The sequence below is a fragment of the Nicotiana sylvestris genome, chromosome 5 (genome assembly GCF_000393655.2).
Source record: "Nicotiana sylvestris chromosome 5, ASM39365v2, whole genome shotgun sequence".
In the NCBI taxonomy this organism is placed as follows: Eukaryota; Viridiplantae; Streptophyta; class Magnoliopsida; order Solanales; family Solanaceae; genus Nicotiana; species Nicotiana sylvestris.
The window spans coordinates 164,082,295-164,107,432 of NC_091061.1; positions in this window are offsets into that span (position 1 = coordinate 164,082,295).

Sequence of the window (25,138 nt, forward strand, 5' to 3'; positions counted from 1 at the left end):
CCCCACATTTATTTATTTTTGCGCGGTGAGGCTCGTCTCAATTTGTGAAACTCTTTTCAATCATTATTTATTTTCATAAGAATTACGATGTCGCGAAAACGTATTTCGAACCCCGTCACAATCAATGCGCCTGTGATTGTCAACACATTGATTTTGTCGAGATTTGGATTTGGGTCGCATCAATGCGCACCCGAGTTTTAGGAAGGTAATTTCAAATACGCGTCTAAAGCAACTACGCATCTTTCACATTATGCATTTCCGTTATTTAAGATTAAACATGAAGGAAATTAATCGAACCCATTTATTAGTCAAAAATGAATCCTATTCCAACAGAAAACTCGTCACCCCTAGCTCTTCTTCTAAATAATTCTACAATCATATATTACTTTACTTAGCCTATATAGAAAACCAAATACAATTTAACCATAACAAAACAGTATATTCACCCACAATTGGCATATAATATCCCTTAAACTACAAAACATGCTAAAATGCCTTGGTATTCAATTAACTGAAATGTTGTTTGAAGTGAAAACCCAAAATCTCATAACAACAATATAACAACCAAACAACAAACTCATAAGACCCAAATTCTACTTCATTACAAAAATCACACTCTCAACAAAAATACCACAACTTGAATCAAAATTATATATACATAAAGAAATACACACAAATAGAGGCCAACTCCTATATACATATAACATTGAACCAAAAACGATTTAGAAGTGGATATTTCAGTTGAAGATTTCTAACCTTTTGGTTGCATACAAAATTATGAGCTTCAGCTATGCTAACCGAAGCCAACAATGACATCGAACCAAGATCGCTAACCTCAACTCGAACAATGACCTCGACTCGTCCTCGGTTGTGAAATGAAGAAAAAGAAACTGAGACGAGGAGGCTGAACTTTTGGTTGGTTTAATCGAGGCTGGGCGACGTGAAGCTGGACGATGGGTTGAAAACGAAAGCAGCGGCGTTTGGACTTTGGATGTTCAGTGAAGGACGAGGCAGCAGCTACTCGTCGACTGCTAGGGATTGTCTGGAGAAGATGACTAACGGGGGGGTCGTTTTTGTGCTAGAGATCCATGCGCAGCTTTGCTGCTTTTCCTCCAAGCTTTTCCTCCATCTGTTAGCTCCAATGGAGAAGATAAACTCGTGGGGAAGGGGGGTCTGTTATTTCGTTCGACAACAAGCCATGGATGGCTGCTTCAAGCAAATGATGAACGAGGGGGTAGGGTTTTGTTTTGCACTGCTACAATGCTGCTGAACACTGGCTGTTACATGAAGAAGAAGAGCACCACAGTGGTGAGTCCGGGAAGACGATGATCGGGGGGGTTGTTCTTAGAGGTAGGGTCATTTTGGTTGCGCAGCTTTTGCTGCTTTCCAGCTTCCTCCTCTTTTGTTTTTTAGGCTTTTTTAATATATATAGGTCTAGGTTAGTAGTAGGGTTTTAGATTAAGGGGTATGGGCCTAGGAATTATGGGCTTGACACTTGTGGGCTAGGTCCAAAATTAGGACTAAAGATGGGTTGCCCGAGCCCAAGCTCTATTCTTTTGCCGCGAATGAGATTAAAAATACGCGCTCATTTATTAATTAGTCCTACTATAAAAATAGTTTATTAAAACAAAACTAACTCTTAAAACAAATCTATTTTTTTTTTGTATTTTCAAACATTATATTAAAAATAAAAATACGATACTATTTTTATTATTATTTAGATTAAAATGACTACAAATATTAATGAACTTATTATTATATTATATTTTTTTATTGTAATTTTTTGTTTTCTTGTACTAAAATAAAGTAAAAGAGTCAAAATTACTTAAAATATCTATATTATGCCTAAATTAAATATTTTACGCTAATATACAAAAGATCTTGGGGAGGGTCAAAAATCACATGTCTACAGCTGCCCCTCTTTGACTGGAAACGTACAGAGTTTTCAGATAAAGACTGACTAGACAGGTTTTTGACCCGACCCTTATTTGGAGAGACTAAGACTAAGAGAAAAAGGGGATGTGACCGAGCTCTGGCATTTGAGCTGCCTACATATCCTTGGCTATAAAGGAATCAGGCCACGTGTAGTTCAGAAATGAGTGAGATGACGGAGTATGCCGAGGTGGAGATCCGGTCGAGGCGCCGTTCCGTCGAGGTTCCGGTCTGCGGTCCCTGTTATTACATCAAAATCAAAAGATGAAAAAGACTAGCTAAGCCCATCGACCACGAGCTACAAGATTCCTATCTATAAGTCTTCTGAAGCTTGATCTTAAGTCTTGAATGGTTCTTCATGCAGACTTTAGATTTGAACCTTGACACTTGTTAGCTGCAGGTGCTAGCTCATTCTTCTACAGCTTTTGGGTCAGGACCGGTCATGTAGTGCTTGTGACCTCGACCATGTCTTGAGCAGCTCACATCCTTCATCAACTTCTGAATTGCATTCTGAATTGCATTCTTTTTTTCTTTTTCAGGTGGGCGCGTGATTGCTGAACCTGAACTGTCTTCCCTTGTTACTTGACACTATTTTCCCTTACACTTTGAACCATTTTCCCTGAAACTCGAACTGTTTTCCTTCGAAACTATCTTCCCTAGAAACTTTGAGTTGTTTTCCCTTGTTCTCCAGGTGGGCGCCTGATTTCTGAAACTTGAATTGTTTGTCTCTATTCTCCAGGCGGACTCCTGACTTCCGAAACATGAAATTGAATGTATCACCTCTGTTATTCAGGCGGGCTCCTGACTACTGAACTTGAACTGAATGTATTCCTCTATTATCCAGGCGGGCTCCTGACTTCATAAAAATAAACGAACCAAGAAAACTTTCTGCCCCAGTTTGGAAACTGGGTACATGTCACTTGATATTAATAAGAATTTGATTAAAACTTGACTTGAAATACCTATGTTATACAGACGGGATCCTGACTTCCGAAACTTGAATTGTATGCCTCTGTTCTTCAGGCGGGCTCCTGACTTCAAAAAGACAAAAAGTCGATTGAAAACTAAAATTTGAATTGTATCACCTCTGTTCTTCAGGCGGGCTCCTGATTGCTGAATTTGAAATTGAATGTATTCCTCTATTATCCAGGCGGGCTCCTGACTTCACAAAAATAGACAAAACAAAGAAAACTTTCTGCCCCAGTTTGGAAAACTGGTTGTTTGTTACCCCATACTAATAAGAACTAAAACTTGAATTGTGATAAAACTGAAATGCAACTTTTAAAAATTTAAAGACCACAATGTATCTTAAAATTTAAACTTTATCTTAGGTGAAAAATTCATCAGACTAAGATTTTCATCTTAGGAGAAAGATTCGACGGACTAAGATTTATCTTTATCTTAGGTGAAAAATTCATCAGACTAAGATTCTCATATTAGGTGAAAGATTCGACTGACTAAGGTTTTTGTCTTTATCTTAGGTGAAAAATTCATCAGACTAAGATTTTCATCTTAGGAGAAAGATTCAGCAGACTAAGATTTTTATCCTTTATCTTAGGTGAAAAATTCATCAGACTAAGATTTTCATCTTAGGAGAAAGATTCAACAAACTAAGATTTTTATCCTTACCTTAGGTGAAAAATTCATCAGACTAAGATTTTCATCTTAGGAGAAAGATTCAACAGACTAAGATTGTGACTCTTGGAGATAATTCATCAGACTAGGTCCATTTTGCGTGATCCGACTTTCTTAATTTTTCCAAAGTCCAACTTCCTTTCTTTTCAAATTCCGCCTTCCTTTCTTGTTCCCAAATTATGTCTTCCTTTCGTTTTTCCAACTTTTGCATTTATCTTAGGTGAAAGATTCATCAGACTAAGATTTTTATCTTAGGTGAAAAATTCAACAGACTAAGATTTCTTTATCTTAGGTGAAAGATTCAACAGACTAAGATTTCTTTATCTTAGGTGAAAAATGCATCAGACTAAGATTTCTTTTAACCATTTTCCTTCAAAATTTGTTTTATCTACCCACAAACTTGAATTATCTTCCTTCAGAACTGCTTCCCTAAAAACTGGTGTTGTCCTCCTTCAAAAACCACTTCCCTAAAAACTAGTGTTTCATTCCTCCAAAAATTACTTTTCTTAGAACCGATGTTTCTTTCCTGAAAACTATTTCCCTCTCTTTTTATCTTTTTAAAAACACTTGTATTGACCTTCATGTTCTTCAGATGGGTACCCGACTTCAAGAAAATTGTCAACACGACAGAAAATTTTCTGCCCCAGTTTGATAATCTTCCTGTAGCATATCTTTCTGCCATCAATAACATTTCTATGCCCCTGTTTCAAATCAAAGAAAATTCTGTCAGTTTAAAAGTGCGGTGGTTGGTTGTGGTACTCCCGCTGGGATGGCTTTCCTTTTCTCCTTTCCATGCTTTGCGTTCTCCGACCATCTTCGAAACTTGGCTGATAACTTCCGCCCTTCTTGACGACTATCTCTCAATTATTACTTCTAGTCTTCTTATCTGACCTCATATGTTTTCTGTGACAACTGATTCTTCTTGAAGGTCTTGCATGTTTACTGATTAACCACTTTCCCCGTCATCTGTGTCACTGAAATACCCTTTTTCCCCGTTCAATCCCAATACCCTCTATCTGTTGCATTATTCCTGAACCGACATCTACCAAACTTTGTGTTTCATAAGGATCCCAAAGTATGTTGATTATTACCAGCTCGGTGCTCTTGTTATTTTTCCTGACTTGTGACCCCATTTTGTGCAATTGGAAAGCTGGTGGAAAATTTTGAAGTCATTCCTCACTTGTTACGGCCAAAAGACTCAAAAAGGGAAAATAAACAAAACAAAAGGAACAGAGTAAAGGACAATAGAAAGATATGATTCCTAACAAGAAAACCACACAGTAGAAACCTATCGGATGTGGATACCGACTCTAATGACCTTGACATGCACCTGCGACCTATTCTGTTAAGCAAATTTGATGTTCATCTCTTGTTCCTTTTTGCCATGAAACTGGGCTTCATTGCTCCGCTTATCCAACTTGATTCGCATTCCTTATTCGGTTTGTAGTGCCCCAGAAGGTTTTCACCATCAAACCTCTCTCATTTCGTTCTTTATCTCAACTTACTGTCACCTCAAGGTGCCCGTGAAGGTTTTCACTAATAAGACTCTCTCATTTTTTTATTTCTCTCAGCTTTCATCACCTTGCGATACCCATGAGGACTTTCATCAATAAGATTCTCTCATTTTCATTTTCCTTATTTGGACCGGAGTGTTGCCCCTGACATGAATTACCTTACCTGCTTGACTTGGCATTTCTCAAAGACTGATCAAAAGGTCTTTCTTTGGACCGTAATGTAGGCTTTTGAATGGGTTAGAAAGAAAGGGTATAAAAGACTCAAAACAATTTCAAAATGGGTTAAAATTACAACTTGCGGAATCCGACTTCTCACAACAACCACAATTCCTGCCCCAGTTTCTCGCTTGGGGACTTTTGGATTTTTGTTTTGGTGTGACTGAACCTCAGAGAGGCTGCCTACGTACCCTTTCGGGATCAAGTCAAACGTAGTTCACATCATAGAAACTACGTTGTTGCGATTTTCTTTCTCTCTCTTTCTTTTTCTTTTTTTCTTTCTTTTTCTTTTTTTTTTCTTTTTCCTTTCTTTTCTTCATTTTCTTTTTGTTTCTTTTCTTTTCTTTTCTTTTCTTCCCCTTTTCTTTTTTTTCTCTTTTCCTTTCTTCCTTTCTTTCTTTCTTTCTCCTTTTCCTTTCTTCCTTTTCCTTTTTTTTTCTTTTTCCTTCTTTTTCCATTAGCGTATCTCCGGCACTTGCATTTCTTTAATTGTGTCGTTGATTTCGAAAGAGGGGTATGAAAGAAGACAAATAAGGCTCAAAGAGGTTGACAAAAGGGTAACGTGTTTAGATAGCAGAACAAAACGCCTTCGTCATTTCAAACTTCAAAATATGCCAAATACAAACAAGTACAATCAGAATAAAGAAACCATACACATCATCTCTTGACCGCATCGGAATTGACGGCCATTTTCACACATTTTCCTTCTACATCTGTCAGATATAATGTGCCATTCGACAACACTCTTACTCTTATTACCACGACCGACCCCTTGTCAATTTGGCCAACATGCTTTTACGGGGATTTTTATATTTTACTTGCCCCGGTTTCACATGGTTCGGACGTCAAACAATCTCAAAATGTCCCAATCTGTTCTCATTTCCTCAAGTACCCCCATAGTTTCAAAAATGGTTTCATTGCTTCCCGACTAACATAGCTTTTAAAGATCCGACTGAGAATTATGCGTGCATGTCATGTCACTAGAACTAGCATTGGAAAAAAGACCAAACAAAAAGATAGAAAAGAACTAAACAAAGAAAAATGATTGGAAGTAACAAAGACCGGAATTTGCATTAAACAACGATGAAATAACTCGAATAACCAAACAAGCAAACAAACTGGAGTACAACCCTAGAATGAACCTGAAACAGCCATGGACAACACTAAACGAACCACTACGACTAAACAAGCTAGACAAAAATGAAAGGATAAGAGGGTTTGATCACAAGACAATATCCGGATTATAACCCTGCAAATAATCCGGACAACAGAAATGACAGCCAAATGGACCACCAAAGCTCCTCCCCAGCTGACTTGGGAATAGAGCGTCTTTCCAATTACAAGCACGACATCTTAGCCACTAAGCTTCGCATCCATATTGTCATGACCACTATCTGCTTCAGTATCTTCAACATCAGTCAACAAGTTCCCAAGAGTATTCTCATACCCCATGTCACCGGGCATCATCCCCACCAAGTATGCCTCCTCATGTAAGGGATGCAGCGTGATATTCTGGGTGCCACTGTCTTGAATCAAATTTTCCTGGATCATCCTTTCTATTTCTCTTTTCAAATACCGACAATTTTCCATATTGTGCCCCAAAGCATTGGAGTGGTATTCACACCTTTTAGATGAGTCAAAGCTTCTCGCACGTCGGTCCACCTGATTTGGAGGAATGGGTGCAATCATGTCATGTTGTTTTAACTTCTCAAATAAGCTTGCATAGGACTCTCCTATTGGTGTAAAACTATCTTTCAACTTTTGTTCCCTTCTATACCCCTGGCTTGGATGTGGGTTACAAGGTAATTGAAAATTTTGCGGAGGTTGGTGGAGATTTTGTGATACTCGTGCTCGCTTTCTTGGGTGATTTGGTGGTGAGTATGAGGGGTTCGGAGGTGGATAGTAATGCTTAGGGGGGTCACGGAAAACCTGATGAGGCTGCACGTACCTTCGAGATGTTCTCCTAGGACCTCTTCTCGACCCTGATATCACCATGATTTCTTCATCCCTCTCATTCGTATTACCAGATTCAATTTGGACAGCTTGAGCTGCAGCTTTGAGAGTTGTTTGACTTATAATTCTGCCTGTCTTAAGACCGTTCTCCACCATTTCTCCCATTTTGATTGCTTCCGGGAAGGATTTACCCACTGCGGATGTCATGTATTGAAAATAATCTGGCTCTTGAGCCTGTAGAAAGACAGTGATTAACTCGTGGTCATCCATGGGTGGCTTAGCTCTAGCTGCCTGCTCTCTCCATTTGATGGCATATTCCCTGAAACTTTCAGTTGGTTTCTTTTTTAGGTTAGAAAGGGAAATGCGGTCTGGGGCGATGTCGATGTTGTATTGAAACTGTTTGACAAAGGCCCGTGCCATGTCATCCCAGACGTACCAGCAAGATGTGTCTTGATCCAAAAACCATTCAGATGCTACTCCCGTGAGGCTTTCCCCAAAATAAGCTATAAGCAATTCCTCATTTCTTCCCACATCTCTCAATTGGTTGCAATACCTTTTCAGGTGGGATATGGGGTCTCCATGTCCATTGTACTTTTAAAATTTGGGGATCTTGAAGCCAGGCGGCAAGTGGACATCGGGGAACATGCATAGATCTCTGAAGGCAGCGCTCTTTTGTCCTGTCATTGCTTGCGTGTTTTTCAACCGTTGTTCTAATCTTTTCACTCTTTGGGTTATTTTTTCCTGTACCCTCTTTCGGGCAGTCTTCTCGATGTTTGCAGGAAGATCAAACGAGTACGAGTGGTACTCGGGATAGTGGTACTGTTCTTGCTGTGTAGCAAATTGTGACTCGTGACAAGGTTGTCCTTGGCCATTGGCCCAGGCTTGACGCATTTTGGTCATTTGTTGTTTCAGTTTTCTATTTTCCTCAACCACAGTAGACCTTTGTTGAACCCTCTGACCCTGAGTCTCTTGAGCACTCGTAACAGCTTCGATGTCAGTTATCATTTTTCCTCAGATCTTGTGTTTCCAGCTTACCACAACCGACCACCTCAACTTTCTTCACAATTCAAAACAAAACATGTTAGAATGGATTGGGTAGGTCATCATTATTCACAACATCTTTTCCCATTTTTTCAATTCTTCTTTTCCATTTTTTTTTTTGGTTGCGGTCGAATCCTATGTGGATTGCCTACGTATCGTGACCTCGCACGAATCAGACCAGGCGTAGTTCGTGCAAATAAAAGGTAAACGACAATAAAACATTTTTGGAATTTTCCATTTTCATAATAACGACAAAACTGACCAACTTAACGATGCGATATAGACTCGAAGATCAAACGACCCATATGCTCTAATCAAAAGGAATACAAACCTAAAAACAAAATGACAGATTCCTTCCCCTATATGCCAACTTTGACCCAAAATCCGAACGATATTCACTTGACCACTGACTCTTTTTCTTGTTTTTTTCAAAATTAAAATAACTCTTTTTTTTCAATTTTCCAACACCCGAGATTCAGAAACCGGTCAACATGCAGGTTCGGGGCAAATAAATGCACAGCACAAGAGAATGCATCAGGATGGTCTTTTCATTTCAGGTTGCTGGTCCTAGACGGACCCAACCCCTGTGTTGAGTCCCCTAAGTCAAAATGCAACGTGATGCAAATAAGCGTTCCTACTAGGGATCCGGCATAAAGTCATGTTATTCTATGTTCAAAACCTAGGTCAGTGTTCTAGACTGTGTACCCGAGCGGACAACTCGGATCGAGGAGGGGGCAACTTACCGGGAACCAAAAGGCCATCCGGCTTCGTAACTTGTCCGGCCTCTTTCTTATTTCAAGGTATGACACTAACAGAATAGGGAGTCTTAACCAGTAAGCACATCCCCGGAGGTGAAGAGAAAAGGGTGTCGGCACAGTTTATATACAGTTCAGATAATATCAAAGCGGTAACATTTAGCACATTCAGCACAAAGTATGTATGAAAATCAGATATAATTAAATACAACAATTTTTCTAAGCTTGAATTCTGAACCCTGAACCAGAGATTCTGGGTTCGGTCCCCAGTAGAGTCGCCAGAGCTGTCACACCTCCTTTTCACTACCTACACCCCGCAAAGGGGCGTAAAGGAGTTTTTCCAATTAAAGGACAATCGGAACGGGATTTGATTATTAATTATTCAGAGTCGCCACTTGAGAGATTAATGGTGTCCCAAGTCACCGGTTGCATCCCAAACCAAGGAAAAATATGACTCTGTTAACAGTCCGCGAACCAGAAATCCGGGTAAGGAATTCTGTTAACCTGGGAGAAGGTGTTAGGCATTCCCGGGTTCTGTGGTTCTAGCACGGTCGCTTAACTGTTGTATTTGATTTTATCTGATTTTAATGCATGCTAGTTCATGTGCCTTTTATTAATTTTACACCGCTTTTATTATAATTATATTTTTTTTTAAGAATTGCGATGTCATGAAAACGCGTTTCGAACCACGTCGCAATCAATGCACCCGTAGTTATCAACACATTTCGACTTCGTCGAGATTTGGATTTGAGTCGCATCAATGCGCACCCGAATTTTAAGAAGGTTATTTAATTAAATCGTGCCTAAAGATACTAACGTAATGTTATTTTGGGAAAAGCCATGAAGTTCGTTAAACGGCCATTCCAAATTCTAATTATTTCGATAATTATTTACTAAGGGCCCTACATTTATTTATTTTTGCGCGGTGAGGCTCGTCTCAATTTGTGAAACTCTTTTCTATCATTATTTATTTATATAAGAATTACGATGTCGCGAAAACGTGTTTCGAACCCCGTCAAAATCAATGCGCCCGTGAGTGTCAACACATCGATTTTGTCGAGATTTGGATTTGGGTCGTATCAATGCGCACCCGAGTTTTAGGAAGGTAATTTCAATTACGCGTCTAAAGCAACTACGCATCTTTCACATTATGCATTTCCGCTATTTAAGATTAAACATGAAGGAAATTAATCGAACCCATTTATTAGTCAAAAACGAATCCTATTCCAACAGAAAACTCGTCGCCCCTAGCTCTTCTTCTAAATAATTCTACAATCATATATTACTTTACTTAGCCTAAATAGAAAACTAAATACAATTTAACCATAACAAAACAGTATATTCACCCACAATTGGCATATAATATCCCTTAAACTACAAAACATGCTAAAATGCCTTGGTATTCAATTAACTGAAATGTTGTTTGAAGTGAAAACCCAAAATCTCATAACAACAATATAACAACCAAACAACAAACTCATAAGACCCAAATTCAACTTCATTACAAAAATCACACTCTCAACAAAAATACCACAACTTGAATCAAAATTATATATACATAAAGAAATACACACAAATAGAGGCCAACTCCTATATACATATAACATTGAACCAAAAATGATTTAGAAGTGGATATTTCAGTTGAAGATTTCTAACCTTTTGGTTGCATACAAAATTATGAGCTTCAGCTATGCTAACCGAAGCCAACAATGACATCGAACCAAGATCGCTAACCTCAACTCGAACAATGACCTCGACTCGTCCTCGGTTGTGAAATGAAGAAAAAGAAACAGAGACGAGGAGGCTGAACTTTTGGTTGGTTTAATGGAGGCTGGGCGACGTGAAGTTGGACGATGGGTTGAAGACGAAAGCAGCGGCGTTTGGACTTTGGATGTTCAGTGAAGGACGAGGCAGCAGCTACTCGTCGACTTAGGGATTGTCTGGAGAAGATGACTAACGGGGGGGGTCGTTTTTGTGCTAGAGATCCATGCGCAGCTTTGCTGCTTTTCCTCCAAGCTTTTCCTCCATCTGTTAGCTCCAATGGAGAAGATAAACTCGTGGGGAAGGGGGGTCTGTTATTTCGTTCGACAACAAGCCATGGATGGCTGCTTCAAGCAAATGATGAACGAGGGGGTAGGGTTTTGTTTTGCACTGCTACAACGCTGCTGAACACTGGCTGTTACATGAAGAAGAAGAGCACCACAGTGGTGAGTCCGGGAAGACGATGATCGGGGGGGTTGTTCTTAGAGGTAGGGTCGTTTTGGTTGCGCAGCTTTTGCTGCTTTCCAGCTTCCTCCTCTTTTGTTTTTAGGCTTTTTTAATATATATATATAGGTATAGGTTAGTAGTAGGGTTTTAGGTTAAGGGGTATGGGCCTATGAATTATGGGCGTAACACTTGTGGGCTAGGTCCAAAATTAGGACTAAAGATGGGTTGCCCGAGCCCAAGCTCTATTCTTTTACCGCGAATGAGATTAAAAATACGCGCCCATTTATTAATTAGTCCTACTATAAAAATAGTTTATTAAAACAAAACTAACCCTTAAAACAAATCTATTTTTTTTTTGTATTTTCAAACATTATATTAAAAATAAAAATACGATACTATTTTTATTATTATTTAGATTAAAATGACTACAAATATTAATGAACTTATTACTATATTATATATTTTTTGTTGTAATTTTTTGTTTTCTTGTACTAAAATAAAGTAAAAGAGTCAAAATTACTTAAAATATCTATATTATGCCTAAATTAAATATTTTACGCTAATATACAAAAGATCTTGGGGAGGGTCAAAAATTACATGTCTACAATTTCTACCCGTTCAACCGAGTTTTCCTTTCTGATGTTGCTCAAATCTTCCATTTTTCCCTTGTTCCTATTTCTGACGGGACTAGGAGGAGGAGTGGGTGGAGGGCCCTTGGATATTGTGGAGTATGATGACGATGCCAGAGTGCATGAACTAACCTTTGGGGAGGGGAATAAAACAAAAGTAAAAACAAAAAGGTAGCAAGTTAGTGCGGATTATAAGGAAAAGATGTTGCGATATTTAAACACATAGTACGAGAATATAAACCGTGTCCTAATTTGGGAGCCTCGTTGTGCCCGAGGTAGGCATAGAGACAAGCTGATTTAGAGAACTTATAATGCTAAATACCTCATTTTATTGATAAAGATAAGACGAGTCCCAAAACGACACTAAATTAGTAGAAGGTAAAATGTCACTAATGGCCATTGGCCTTATTACATTTAAAGCAAAAGAAAAGGAATCCTAACTACTTGGTCCCAGAAGGACCTTCCCCAGACTCGGCATCTTTGGCTCCATCGAACAGCTTCACCAGCTCACGAAGTCCCAGCAGCAAGTAGGCTCTGGCCAGGTGTCCACCTTCGTTTCCCTCAGCATTCTGGCAGTCCTCGATCCTTTTGAGAAACTTTCTTTCCAGCTCCACTAAACCCCGCTCCAAGTATCCTAATCGCTTGTTGTCACTGACAGCCATGTCTTTCCATTCTTCAATCAGTTTTTGGTTGGCTTCTTGTATCTCCCGGTGCTCGCTTTCACATTCCCGAATCCTCTTGCGCAGTTGGTTGTATTTGACCTATGCTTTTGTCCTTTCATCGATGATTCTGTGACCTCGAACAAACCCGAGTTGGCCCAGACCATTGTGATTACCTCCAACCAACCTGAATAGTATGGTGTGCAGCCAGCATGATATTTGTCGGGCTCGATAGTATTTTTCCCCATGATGATCTTGCAATGCCACATATGCTGAGCTTGGCACATATAAGGACTGTCATCAGCTTGGAAGTTGGCCTAGAAGTGACTCATCTTGTCGACCCTTGGTATAACCTATTTCCTACCAGCCTGTCTCATAACTCAGAGAGGGACATAAGGGTAGGTTCCTCTCAAACCGATCAGTATCAGAAATGGAGCGTCCCTGGATTGGGCGATGAACTCTTCAGTAGGGAACCACTTGAATATCCATTGTATTTGATCTCAGTTAGATTTTCAAACAACTCTACCCACCTCTTGGCATCTCCTAGCTGAGCAAACATGTTGGGCATGTAGTTCATTCGCCTTGGTTGATGGAAGGTTATATGATCATCCCAGTCTCTACGTTGAATCTCTTGCCGATATTCACCCTTTTGAAGATGCACCATGAGCCAGAGTTAAAGTAGCAAGTTGCATCCCTCGAAGTGTGAGTCTCCTTGTTGACACTTCTCGATGGATATGTCCTAATGACGTAAGTGCGAACTCATAAGGATAGGTATGGTAGGATTTGTTGTGACCGTACCTCTCGTACAAATAATCAAAGGGAATGTACGACTCCTTCAGGCAAGTTAAATCCGGATTCTTCTTTAGACCCATCATCTTGAGAAAAAGTCTACCTTTGCGATTCTCTGGCATTAACAAACCTAGAGTCTTCCATGGTATACCAGCCAGTCCTCATATTTCCTCTAGTAGGGGTGTCATCTCAATCTCCCCGAAGAAAAACACAGACCTATCACAATCCCAGAACAGGGTGGCAGCTTCAATAATTTTGTTGTTAGGTTGGATTTCCAGAAGGGAAGGTAAATTTCCAAGTATTTTCGGATGAGGGTCTGATCACTGGAATGAAGGTCTTCCCACCAATTTAGCAATTTCGGGTGGATGTTGGTGACCATGCCGAATCTGGGGACTTCGTGCCTCATTTCTGCAAAATAAAAGCGTTAGGCCCTTACCCCCGCCGGACTCAACTATTTAACTATCAATAATTGGCATAAGCAGCATTTAGTTCTCCAAATAAATGCACAGAACATGGTAATGTCTGTTTGGGTTCCAAGGAAACCCTAGTGGACTTTCGACAAGGCTATCTTAAAGAGTCATTATATAGACAACATAACTGACTCGGCTAGGTTTTGACAGTGATGCATGCACAATTAAATAGAGTAGGGTTTCTATGGGGTATTAGACTGGTACCCTTGAGCGAACAACTCAAGAGGGAAAGGCACGGAACCGTCGACTACACCGTTGATCGACTGGTTTTACTGCAAATACTTCTTTGCCAAATTTAGGGGATAATAATATTGGAAGGGCGCAACCACTCATTATAAGTGTTGCTATGGTATTTTGTTTGGCACGAGTGGAATATGATATTGAATATGCAGTTACAATAATTAAACAAATTGTCATGTATTTGCACATTCATAAGGTAATAATTACAATAATTTCTCAATATTACAACAGTATTAAAGGAAAGCAGTAAAAGAAAGCATTAAGAGAAATAAAGAGAAGAAACGAAGAGCCAAGTCAATTTTTGAACTAGGAGAGCAAAATAAATACTTAAAGGCATTAAAGACATTCAAGGAAGCATAAAGTCACAAATAGCATGAAATCGTAAAAGCCTTAAAGAAAACCCCAGCAGAGTCGCCATGCTGTCGCGCCCCCTTTTTCTCACGAAATCGGGTTTATGACATTTGGGAGGACAACTCGTGCCCTTTTGGGAATTGGTTTTTTTCTTATTTGAACAGTCGACAACTATTGATTAAGTGCATTAGGACACTAGGAAGAATTTGTTTAGAAAAACCAGAGTTTGGGTAAGGGCTAGAAATTATCTCGAGGGGAAGGTGTTAGGCACCCCTCAAGATCCACTAGTGTGGTTCCCGACCATGCTACAATTGTGACTTAAGTACAAACAATAAATAAGCAAATAAGAGTTTCAAATATGAGGGGTTGTCACATTGTGATTGCAAATAAGTTAAAGTTTGAAGAAACAAGGAAGCTGAAATTTGAGAAAAAAGAGTTTTGAAATTTTGAAAGTAATAAAATAAACAAGTAAAAGGAAGGGGGTCCTAGGTTTATAAATAATATGGATCACATCAATGCAATACCCAGTAATCACTCCTCAGAAGAGGGGTTACACGTAGTATTAGCGCACCGGTCATCATATCCATATCTATCATTTTCCACCCCATTGAGGTATTAAACATGGAATGGTTTCGTTTACTTATTGCATGCTAGTACCCATCCCAATCCTATCAGTCCCGGAGGCATTTGGGACTACTAGTCCTAAAGGGAAGGGATATTTGGGCTTTGTATGGTTTAAAAGGATAAAATTCTAAAGCGACAAACAAAAACACATAAGGCAAATATGGGAAACACATAACAATTTAAAAGGCTCAGATAGGCCTCCTCACTTAAAGACAGATTGTTTAGCATGTCTTGTAGATACTGGTTATGGTCTGAATTAAACTTAAATGTTAAGGAGGCAGACTGGTCTATTACACATTTCAGATAAGAAACTGGAATCAGACCTGCCTGCTGGTTGGAATTAACAGAGTCTAATTTAATTAGCTAATTTACCTTATAGCTTGGCTAGGTGAAACCTATAGGCATGATATCTAAATACGAGAGAAAGATACTGATTTCAGAAGCAGATTTATTAACAGCAGGAACACAAGTTCTACAAGCGTTAAGCAATGCTATTACTGATTTAAACTTATAAGCAAGTTGAGGGATTCGAATTAGTTGCTTATTCTTGTAGGCATGCTTTCTAAGTGTGATTGATTTTAACCTTTACGAAAATGCAGAAATCCTATAGGCATGGCGTCTAAAACGCTGATTTTTATTATTTAAGCCTATATATTGTTTGCCTAGTGATGGATACGTATGCAGTATTCAGAAACCCTATAGACATGCTTTCTATATGATAGGCAAAATGCAGAATCCTATAGTCATGTTCTTTATATGAGATGCAGAAATGCAAAAGCTATTGATACGATATATATGTAGAACTTATAGGCAGGATTTCTAAGATGCAAAAGTGCAGAAGTTTATAGACAGGATTTCTACATGAAAATGTAGAAGTGCAGAACCTAAAACATGATTTCAAAAATGTCGAAATGCAGAACTTGCCATGATTTGCAGAAATAAAGAACTAATGAGCATGATATCTATCCTTATGCATACATGAGTACCCTTCCCCTTTCACTATAAGCCCCCATGAGTTATTACAAATTATTACAGCCTAGAATGAAGAGAAGAAAGTAAACATTACATCAGAAAGCTAAAATCCCAACCAAGGAGAGCCTGATTCAGACTTCTGTCTGAAGCATGAAGTAAACCAACTCCAAAGATCAAAATCCAAAGCCTTTCTCCTATTTGGGATGTGCCAAAGTTCCCTAAGAGTCTCAAGTAGACTCCAGGCAGTGCTTATACCCAAATACATTATAGAATTGGATTATAGTGTAGTATGGAAGGGTCGGCCCTCAAATGTCCAAGTTCAGAGGGAGATCAAGGTCCCAAAGCAAGGCTCATAGGAAGGGGGCAGAACTTAGAATCTAAGAGAGAGTGAAAGTGCATAGAGGGGATTTTGGGGAAGGCCAAGACAGGCTGGTGGTCATACCCAACAATTAGGAGTGCTGGCACACCCCTAACCAGTCCGTTAGCCACATTGTTTGGGAGTTAGGATCCATTAAAGGATTAGGTCCAGACATGAGGAGCAATTTGGATACTGCCATGCCTGAACCTTAACTCAAACACATAGAAGGGAATAAGGGTATGGGGAATTCACACAACAACAGATGCAAAGAGAACAGCATATTCAATACAGAACATAAACAGCAAAGTAGACAAGATTGTTGAAACTATAAAGCAAACACATAGGGATGAAGCCGAAAGTTAAATTAGAACATACCAGTTTCAGGGAAATAAGAAGAGAAGAGCAGTAGTAAAGCCAAATTGCAAACACACAGCCAGAAGATTTCAGAAGAGAGTAGAGTGTTGAATTGAAAATGTAGGAGTATTGAAATTGAAAGTGTTCAATAAGTGTTGTGTAAGTGTTGAACTCAAGGTCTTAAAGAGTATTGAATTGGAAGTCCTCAAAAGTGCAGAAGGGTCGTGCCCTTTATAGTGCATAAAGCAAGTAGAAATAGGTAAGAGAATAATTCAGAAATCAATTACACAAGTTCCTCTTCAATTAAGGGATTCTGATTTTAAACAGTTAAAGGATAATTAAGGAAAGAGTTTGATCAAGATCTTTTCCAAAGTAGTACAAAAAGGGTAAATAATCAACAGCCAGTAAAAAATCAGAAATTGAGTTTTGGTATGAATTAATACAACCAGAAAAGGTGAAAAAAGGTTTAATTAAAGAAAAATCAGTAACAATCAATCGATCCTTATTAAAAGGAACTCTGAATCAATCACAAATCGGCAAAACCTTTTTTGAAGGAAGAATTCATCATATATAAAGTGCACAGACATGTGAATCAAGAAAGAGTTGTCATGCTAATTAGAAAAGCCTAGCATAGAAACGTTCAGAGTTAAAGAAGTTCGAGTTCAGTACAAAAACTCAAAACTAGTCTGAAAAACATAGAGTTCCAAAATAGAACCGTAGTCTCAAACATAAGATCGAAACTCGCCAAAAACCCCAAACCCTAGGGTTTTCAACTCGAGTCAGATACAGAGAAAAGAAGACAAATAACGAAAACAGGCTCAGAGGTCTTTTTCAGAGACTTATGAGAGAAAAAAAAGATGTAATAGCAAGTTTGAAACAACAAAGTGAGAAAGCTATTTTGAAGCATAAAGAACACGTTTTAAGAAAGCTTGGAACTTAAACAAGTTTCAGAAGAGAAACGAGATAGAACAGTAAAGGAAACATGTTTAACAAAGAACTCAAACAAAGTCCAGAAGAAGGCAACTAAAGACCTAAAAGCTTAGTAGAAAATACAGTAAAGGAACATAGGGGTAAACGAACACATAAGATAAACATGTGAAAGCATCATATAGAAACCAGTAGAAGAAAGAACGGAGCACAATAGAAGAACATGCAAAATAAGGAAAACATAAAGATACAGGAGAAGAACATGCTAGGTAGAAAAAGAAAACATACAAACAAGCATAGACAGATACACACAAAGAAAAGAAGAGGAAGAGTGAGAGAAACATTTATAAAAAATTCAGAAACCCTAAATCGAAGAGAAACAAATTTTGAAATAAAAAATTGGGGAAAACGTTTTAAAACTCCAGTAAAGCACAGATATAGCATAGATTTAATAAAACAACCAGATAAAAACCTCGAATGGCTCGGGTTTCAGAGAAACCTTAGAAATGAGAAAGGCTTGGAAGAAAAGTCCGATCTTGAGTCAGATGAGTTAGAACCAGGCTCGAAATGCTTTAGATGTGCCGAAGCAAGGCCGGAGAGGCTTCAAAACCATGGATCTAAGAGGATCTTAACGGACACCACTGAGGTCATACCTCAAAGCTTCGAACCCCAGACGTTTGAGAGTGGAGGGAGGTGAGTACAAGCCATCCATGGCCTGAGAAGCCATGGATTCCAGTGAGGTTATGGTCGGAGAGGATAAGAGAGGCTAGGGTTCCAGGGAACCTTCGAGAGAGTTTGAGAGAGGAGAGTATTCAAAGGCGGTAGAGAGATGGAAATGAACATATTAGGGTAGGGTCGGTGGATTAAAAATGGTAAGGGGTGATCGTGGTCATTGATCAAAACGATCAACGGCCTAGATTAAAGGAAGATCGGGCGGGTTGGATAAACGGGTTAAGGGGTTGGGTTGAAATTGAAATTGAGCTGGTCCAATTGGAGGTTAAGATTGGGTCAATTGGGGGCTAAAATTGAAATTTAATGGGGCTACAATTGAAACGAAATGAGGCTAAAATTTACATAGCCAGTTTTTCCCTTTTATTTTACAAAAATAGTAAAAATAATTTTGAAAACATATTAAAAGTACTGAATCACTAAATAATATATAAATATTAATTTAAAAATACTGGAACCAATTTTATGATTATAAATATTTAGCTAGAATTGCAATTATATGCAATTTAGCTTTAAAGATACCAAATAAATTTGTAAAAATATATAAAAATTACCTTAACTATATTTTGGCATAAATATAGGAATAAAATAAACTATTCACCAAAATTGATGATTTTGGAAGTAATTATTGATTTTGTACTGCTAAAATGGACAATAAATTGGTTTTAAAAAATCTTTTAAAAATTGGGAAAAATACTAAAACACTTGGGAATGCTTCTATATGCATACATATGTTATTTTGAAAGTATTTTGTATATATGAAAAATATACAGGGAAAAATTGGGTATGAAAAAAACTCATATTAGTTGTGTGCCTGCGTCGTAGGTATGATTCGCGAGCGGGGTGTTTGTTCAATTATGTCGACCGCGTTGCATGTATGATTCGCGAGCGGGGTAATTGGATTTTCTTTTCAGAGTTCATTTTCCTTTTGTATCACGTTCGAATTGGTAGCCTATTGGCACATTGTGGCATTATAGGAGACTTTTGATCATGTCCGGGATGGCTTATTGCCTGAGCAGTTCGTACTGGGTGAGACGAGATCATTGGATTTAGGATTAGTGCAATATGATTGTATGAGGTATATTTAGGAGCAAAGACCAATATTTGGTTCAGAATAAGGGGATGGTTCTTGTCAGGAGTATGGACACAATGAATTGTTGATTCGGTAGTTGGTTATATATTTCTATGCATCTCTTCCGTCTTGGCAGTATTGTAAGAAGTTGGAATAAGACTTAAATATATGATGAGGTGCATTGTGAGCATCAAATTCGGGGAATGTCGGTTATTATGATCAGAGAATGTTATTATGGCCCATTAATGATGTGGTGCATGGAGAGAATTTGGCAAAGGTATACAGTCACGTTCTGGCACCCCATGTAGTGATTGACATGGTGTTCATATATTGGGAGTAGGCTTGGCGAAGAATCTCGGGTGTTGGAATTGGGATATAAGCTTAATTGTTAGAGTAAAAGAGAATATCATAAGATTTGATCAAATTTTTGTGCTCAACTGAGTTGTGGTAGCACGGGTAGGTGCTCGAGGTGTTAAATAGTAATTTCAGACTACTTCAGTATAGTTCTCAGCACGTTCGAGGACGAACATATGTTTAAGTGGGAGAGAATGTGACGACCGGACCGGTGATTTTGAGCTCTAGCGCGCCGTTCAGCAGTGTGAGGCCATGAGCAGCTTCACTTCAAGTATTGTGACTTGTATGCATGGTCAGAACTAAATTCCGAGAAGTTTGGAGTTGATTTGGAAAGAGAACTCTCATTTCGGAAGCTTTAAGTTGGAAGAATTTACTAAGATTGAATTTTTGAGTAAACGGACATGGAATCGGTATTTGAAGGTTTCAACAGGTTCCTATGATGATTTCGGACTTGGGCATATGTTCGGATCGGGTTTTGGATGACCCGGGAGCGTTTTGGCGCCTATAGTGGGAGTTGGCATTTTTGAAAGAATTCCATAAGTTTGGGTTGAAGTGTGTTTCAGTGTTATCGATGTCCTTTTGGGATTCCGAGTCTGAGAATAGCTCCGTATAGTGATTCTGGTGTTGGGAGCGCGATCGGAAGTGAATTCGGAGGTCCGTGGGTCATTTTGGAGTCATTTGGCTAAAGATAGAAATTTAAAGGTTTTTGAGAAGTTTGACCAGAAGTAGAATTTTTGATATTGGGGACGGAATCCGATTCCGGAAGTTGGAGTAGGTTCATAACGTCAAATATGACTTGTGCGCAAAATTTGAGGTTAATCGGATATGATTTGATAGGTTTCGGCATAGAATGTTGAAGTTTGAAATTCTAAAGTTCATTAAGCTTGGATTGGAGGTCGATTCATGATTTTAGCGTTGTTTGATATGATTTGAGGCCTCGAGCAAGTCCGTAATGTGTTTTGGGACTGGCTGGTATGATTGGTTGGGGTCCCGGGGGCCTCGGGTGGATTTCAGATGGTTAACGGATCAAATTTGGAAGTTAAAGAAGAAATGATCAGTTGCCTTCTGGTGTAACCGCACCTACGAGGCTTGGGCCGCAGGTGCGGAGCTGCAGAAGCGGCCTAGGAGGCACAGAAGCGGAACATGACCGCCCAGGTGAAGGGCCGCAGGTGAAGGGCATTGACCTCATCTGTGCAAGCGCAGAAGTGAGATGGAAGGCCGTAGAAGCGGTTATTGGCGCAGGTGCGATGGGGCCTCCGCAGAAGCGGCGAGGAGTCTGCAGGTGCGGAAGTTGCTGGGCAGAATACATTAAATAGCGGGGTTTGGCCATTTTGCTAATTTTTCTCTATTTTGGGGTGATTTTGGAGCTTCTTGAGAGGGTCTTCCACCTATCAACTTGGAGGTAAGTTAATCCTATCTATTATGAGTCAAATACATTGATTGTGTAGATTTTAACATGGAAATTAGTGGAAAATTTGGGGTTTTGGTAGAAAGACCTAGAAATTATAATTTTGGATTTTAACCACGATTTTGGATATAGGATTAAGAGAAAATTATATATTTGGGTCGTGAGATTATGGGTAAACTTTATCTTCAAAAAATTTTGGAATCCGAGCACGTGGGCCCGAGGGTAATTTTGTCAACTTTTCGATTGGGGTTAGGAATTGTTACAAACTGGATTGTAATGAGTAATTGAACATATATTAATGGATTTGCATAATTATTGGCTAGTTTTGGAGCATTTAGCATCGATTCGAGTCTTCGGAAGGGTGTGGAATGTCGGTTATGGATCTTCGGAGCGAGGTGAGTCTCCTTTCTAGCCTTGTAAGAGGGAATTGTCCCCATAGGTGAAATAATTGGTTATGTTCTCCTATTTTCAGGGTCTACGTACGCACGAGGTGATGAGCGTGTGTAGCTACTATTATGTGTAAGTTCGGGTAGTCTAGGACCCAAAAGCATGCTATACTTGGAATATCTGTAATCTTGTTGGCAGTTGAATTGCTTAAATACTATCGAATTGGTAAATGAATTTCTAAAAGGATTAAACTTCATTTTCTTAAATCGCTAAAAGAGAATTGGCTTTTATTTGGATAAACATTCCCCGATAAATTCTTAGTTGGTTGTTCAAGCATGTATTTCTATGTGTACCTGCGTTGCATGCATGATTCGCGAGCAGGGCGTTTGTTTATTTAAATTTGACCGCGTCGCATGTATGATTCGTGAGCGGGGTAATAGATGCATCTATGGTTCGCGCCATTCGATCCTCGGCAGTGCACATTTTACATTTATGTTGGATCGGGCCGTACGACCTCGGCATGATATGCACATGCTTGTATTGCTTTCCTGAGAATTTTAAATGTTGATAATTGCCCTTCCTGGCGAGAGATAAATTGATAAAGAAAATGAAAAGTAAATCTTTGGAAATCCTTTATTATTTGAGAAGTTGTTTACCTTCTTTTCAGCTTTATGAGTTAAATTTTGCTTTATGAAATCCATAAATTCCTCACACTTTTTACTATATTATCATTGGACCGCTAGTAAGTGTCGAAGTCGACCTCTCGTCTCTACTTCTTCGAGATTAGACGGGATACTCATTGGGTACACGTTATTTTCGTACTCATACTATACTTGTTGTGCATTTTTATTGCACAGGTTCATATGTGGCTAGTGGCTTAGTGGCATAGCGGCATGGTTGATACGGAGACTTAGGTGAGCTACATTTATTGAGACGACTCACAGCCAGCAGAGTCCCCTTAAGATTATTTTATGGTGTTTTTCATTTCTGTCCACCTTGTATTCCGGATAGTTACTGTATTTTATATTATTCCCTAGTAAATGCTCATTCACTTGTGACACCGAATTTTGGGATGGTTATGGGGTATCTTGTATTAACTTCTTAACATTCATATTTGATTTGAAATGATTATCTTTTACTAGTGAAATTGAAGGAAAATCATAGTTTCAAAATTATTAAAACGAGAATTAAATTAAGTATTTTGGTTGGCTTGCCTGACAGTGGTGTCCGGCGCCATCACGACCTTTAGTGGAATTTGGGTCGTGACAAATTTAATGTGGACTATTAACGATTTTCCTGCGTATGGAATGTTGTCTGGGTGGATGATTGCTGGGAAGCTAGCTTGTCCATACTGCATGGAAAATAGTAAAGCGTTCACTTTGAAACATGGCCGAAAGCAATCATGGTAAATAGTAAAGTGTTCACTTTGAAACATGGCCGAAAGCAATCATGGTTTGATTGTCATCGTCAATTCTTGCCTCATGATCATGAGTTTAGAAGGATGGAAAATGCATTCAAAAAAATTAAAATGGAATATGATTCTCCACCTATGATACTTTCGGGTGAGGAAATTGGGAGAGGGTCCAGAACTTCAGTAAAGTTACTGAAGCTCCACCTTATAGATTCCCCATATACGGTGTTACTCATAATTGGACGAAACAAAGTATATTTTAGGAGTTTCCTTATTGGAAGGATAATCTTCTCCGTCATAACCTTGATGTCATGCATATTGAGAAGAATTATTTTGACAATTTGTTCAACACAGTGATGGATGTTAAAGGCAAGACAAAGGATAACCCGAAGGCTAGAATGGACTTACAAGAATATTGCATGCGGCCTGAATTATACTTGTAGACAGCAAACAATGGTAAGGTGTTCAAGCTCAAAGCAAGTTACACATTCACTTTGGAGGAAAGACGGCAAATTTGTGATTGGGTTACGAAATTGAAGATGCTTGAGGGTTATGCGTCGAATATTGGAAAAAAAAGTAGATATGGAGGTAGGGAAGTTGAGCCATTTGAAAAGTCATGACTGTCATGTTTTCATGGAGACCTTAGTGCCTATTGCATTTTATGGTTTGCCTGAAAGAATCTGGAAACCCATCACAGAGATTAGTTTATTTTTCAAAGACTTGTGTTCTACCACATTAAGGGAAGAAAACCTACTCCAGATGGATCAGAACATTCGTGTAACTTCTAGTAAGATGGAAAAGATTTTTTTATGTGGTTTTTTTGATATGATGGGAACACCTTCCAATCCACCTTATACATGAGACACGACTTGGAGGGCCTATTCAATACAGATGGATGTATCCCTTTGAGAGGTAATATTATAAGTTTGATGTAATTTTCTGTTTTATTTGAATGTTCTTGGATAACATGACATTGTGTAGGACAATTGGTAAATGCAAACAATTTGTTAAGAAGAGGAATAGGATTGAAGGATCTATATGCGAAGCTCATCTTGAAAAGGAAACTGCTCATTTTTGTTCTTATTATTTTGAGAGTAACATGTCATGTTCTAGGAATAGTCCCAATTGGCGCACAGTCAAATGTGTGAATGACCCATTATATCTGCCAATGTCCATATTCAATCAACTAGGCCGATGTTCTAAGGATGTTAGTAAGAGAAGTTTGAGCGATATGGAGTACAAGTCAGCTACACTTCATCTGTTGCTAAATTATCCCAAAGTTGTACCATTTCTCAACGAGATTTGATACGTGGTTCAAACAATTTGTAAGTTTATCCTAAAAATGTTCTAACACTATGTAGGTAAATAATGTTTGTAAGTTATGCTAACTTATGAATTTTTTTAACACTATGTAGGTAAATGATTCAAATAATGGTGTAAATCAATTTTTGATAGATATATCGTGAGGAGTTGGGCTTCAGGTCACAACAATGTCTAAGTACGTAGTGAATGGTTATAAGTTCCATACAGAGGATTGCTTTAAAAATAAAAATAGCAACAACAGCGGGGTGTGGGTTCACGGTGGTGATGGAAACCAAGTTGGAGATATTGATTATTATGGTATGCTCAAAGAAATAATAGAACTAGAATATACAGGTTGGCCATATAAGAAATTGATACTCTTTAGATGCAAGTGGTTTGACCCTAATTCAACAAGAGGTACAAGAGTACACAACCAATACAACATAATTGAGGTTAATCATACGAGGGAGTATGATCGCTATGATCCTTTCATAATTGCACATAATGTTAGGCAAGTGTATTATTCTCCTTATCCATTGCGGCGGAATAAGTCCAATTGGTGGGTTGTAATAAAAGCTAAGCCTGTAGGTAGGGTGAAAGTCGAGAATGTGTTATATGTTACATATCAAAACGATATCTCCAGTGTTCACCAAATAGTGGACGATCAGCTAGAAAATGATTTGGAACATCCTGAACACATATTGGAAGAAGTTGATATAAATGAAGTAAGAATTATAGAAAATGAGGATGAAGAATCAACTGATGAAACTCAAACAAGTGAAGACGAAGAATTCTTGGACGAGGAACAGTACGTTGATGAGCTTTTAAAAGTTGGTTTTTTAAATAAC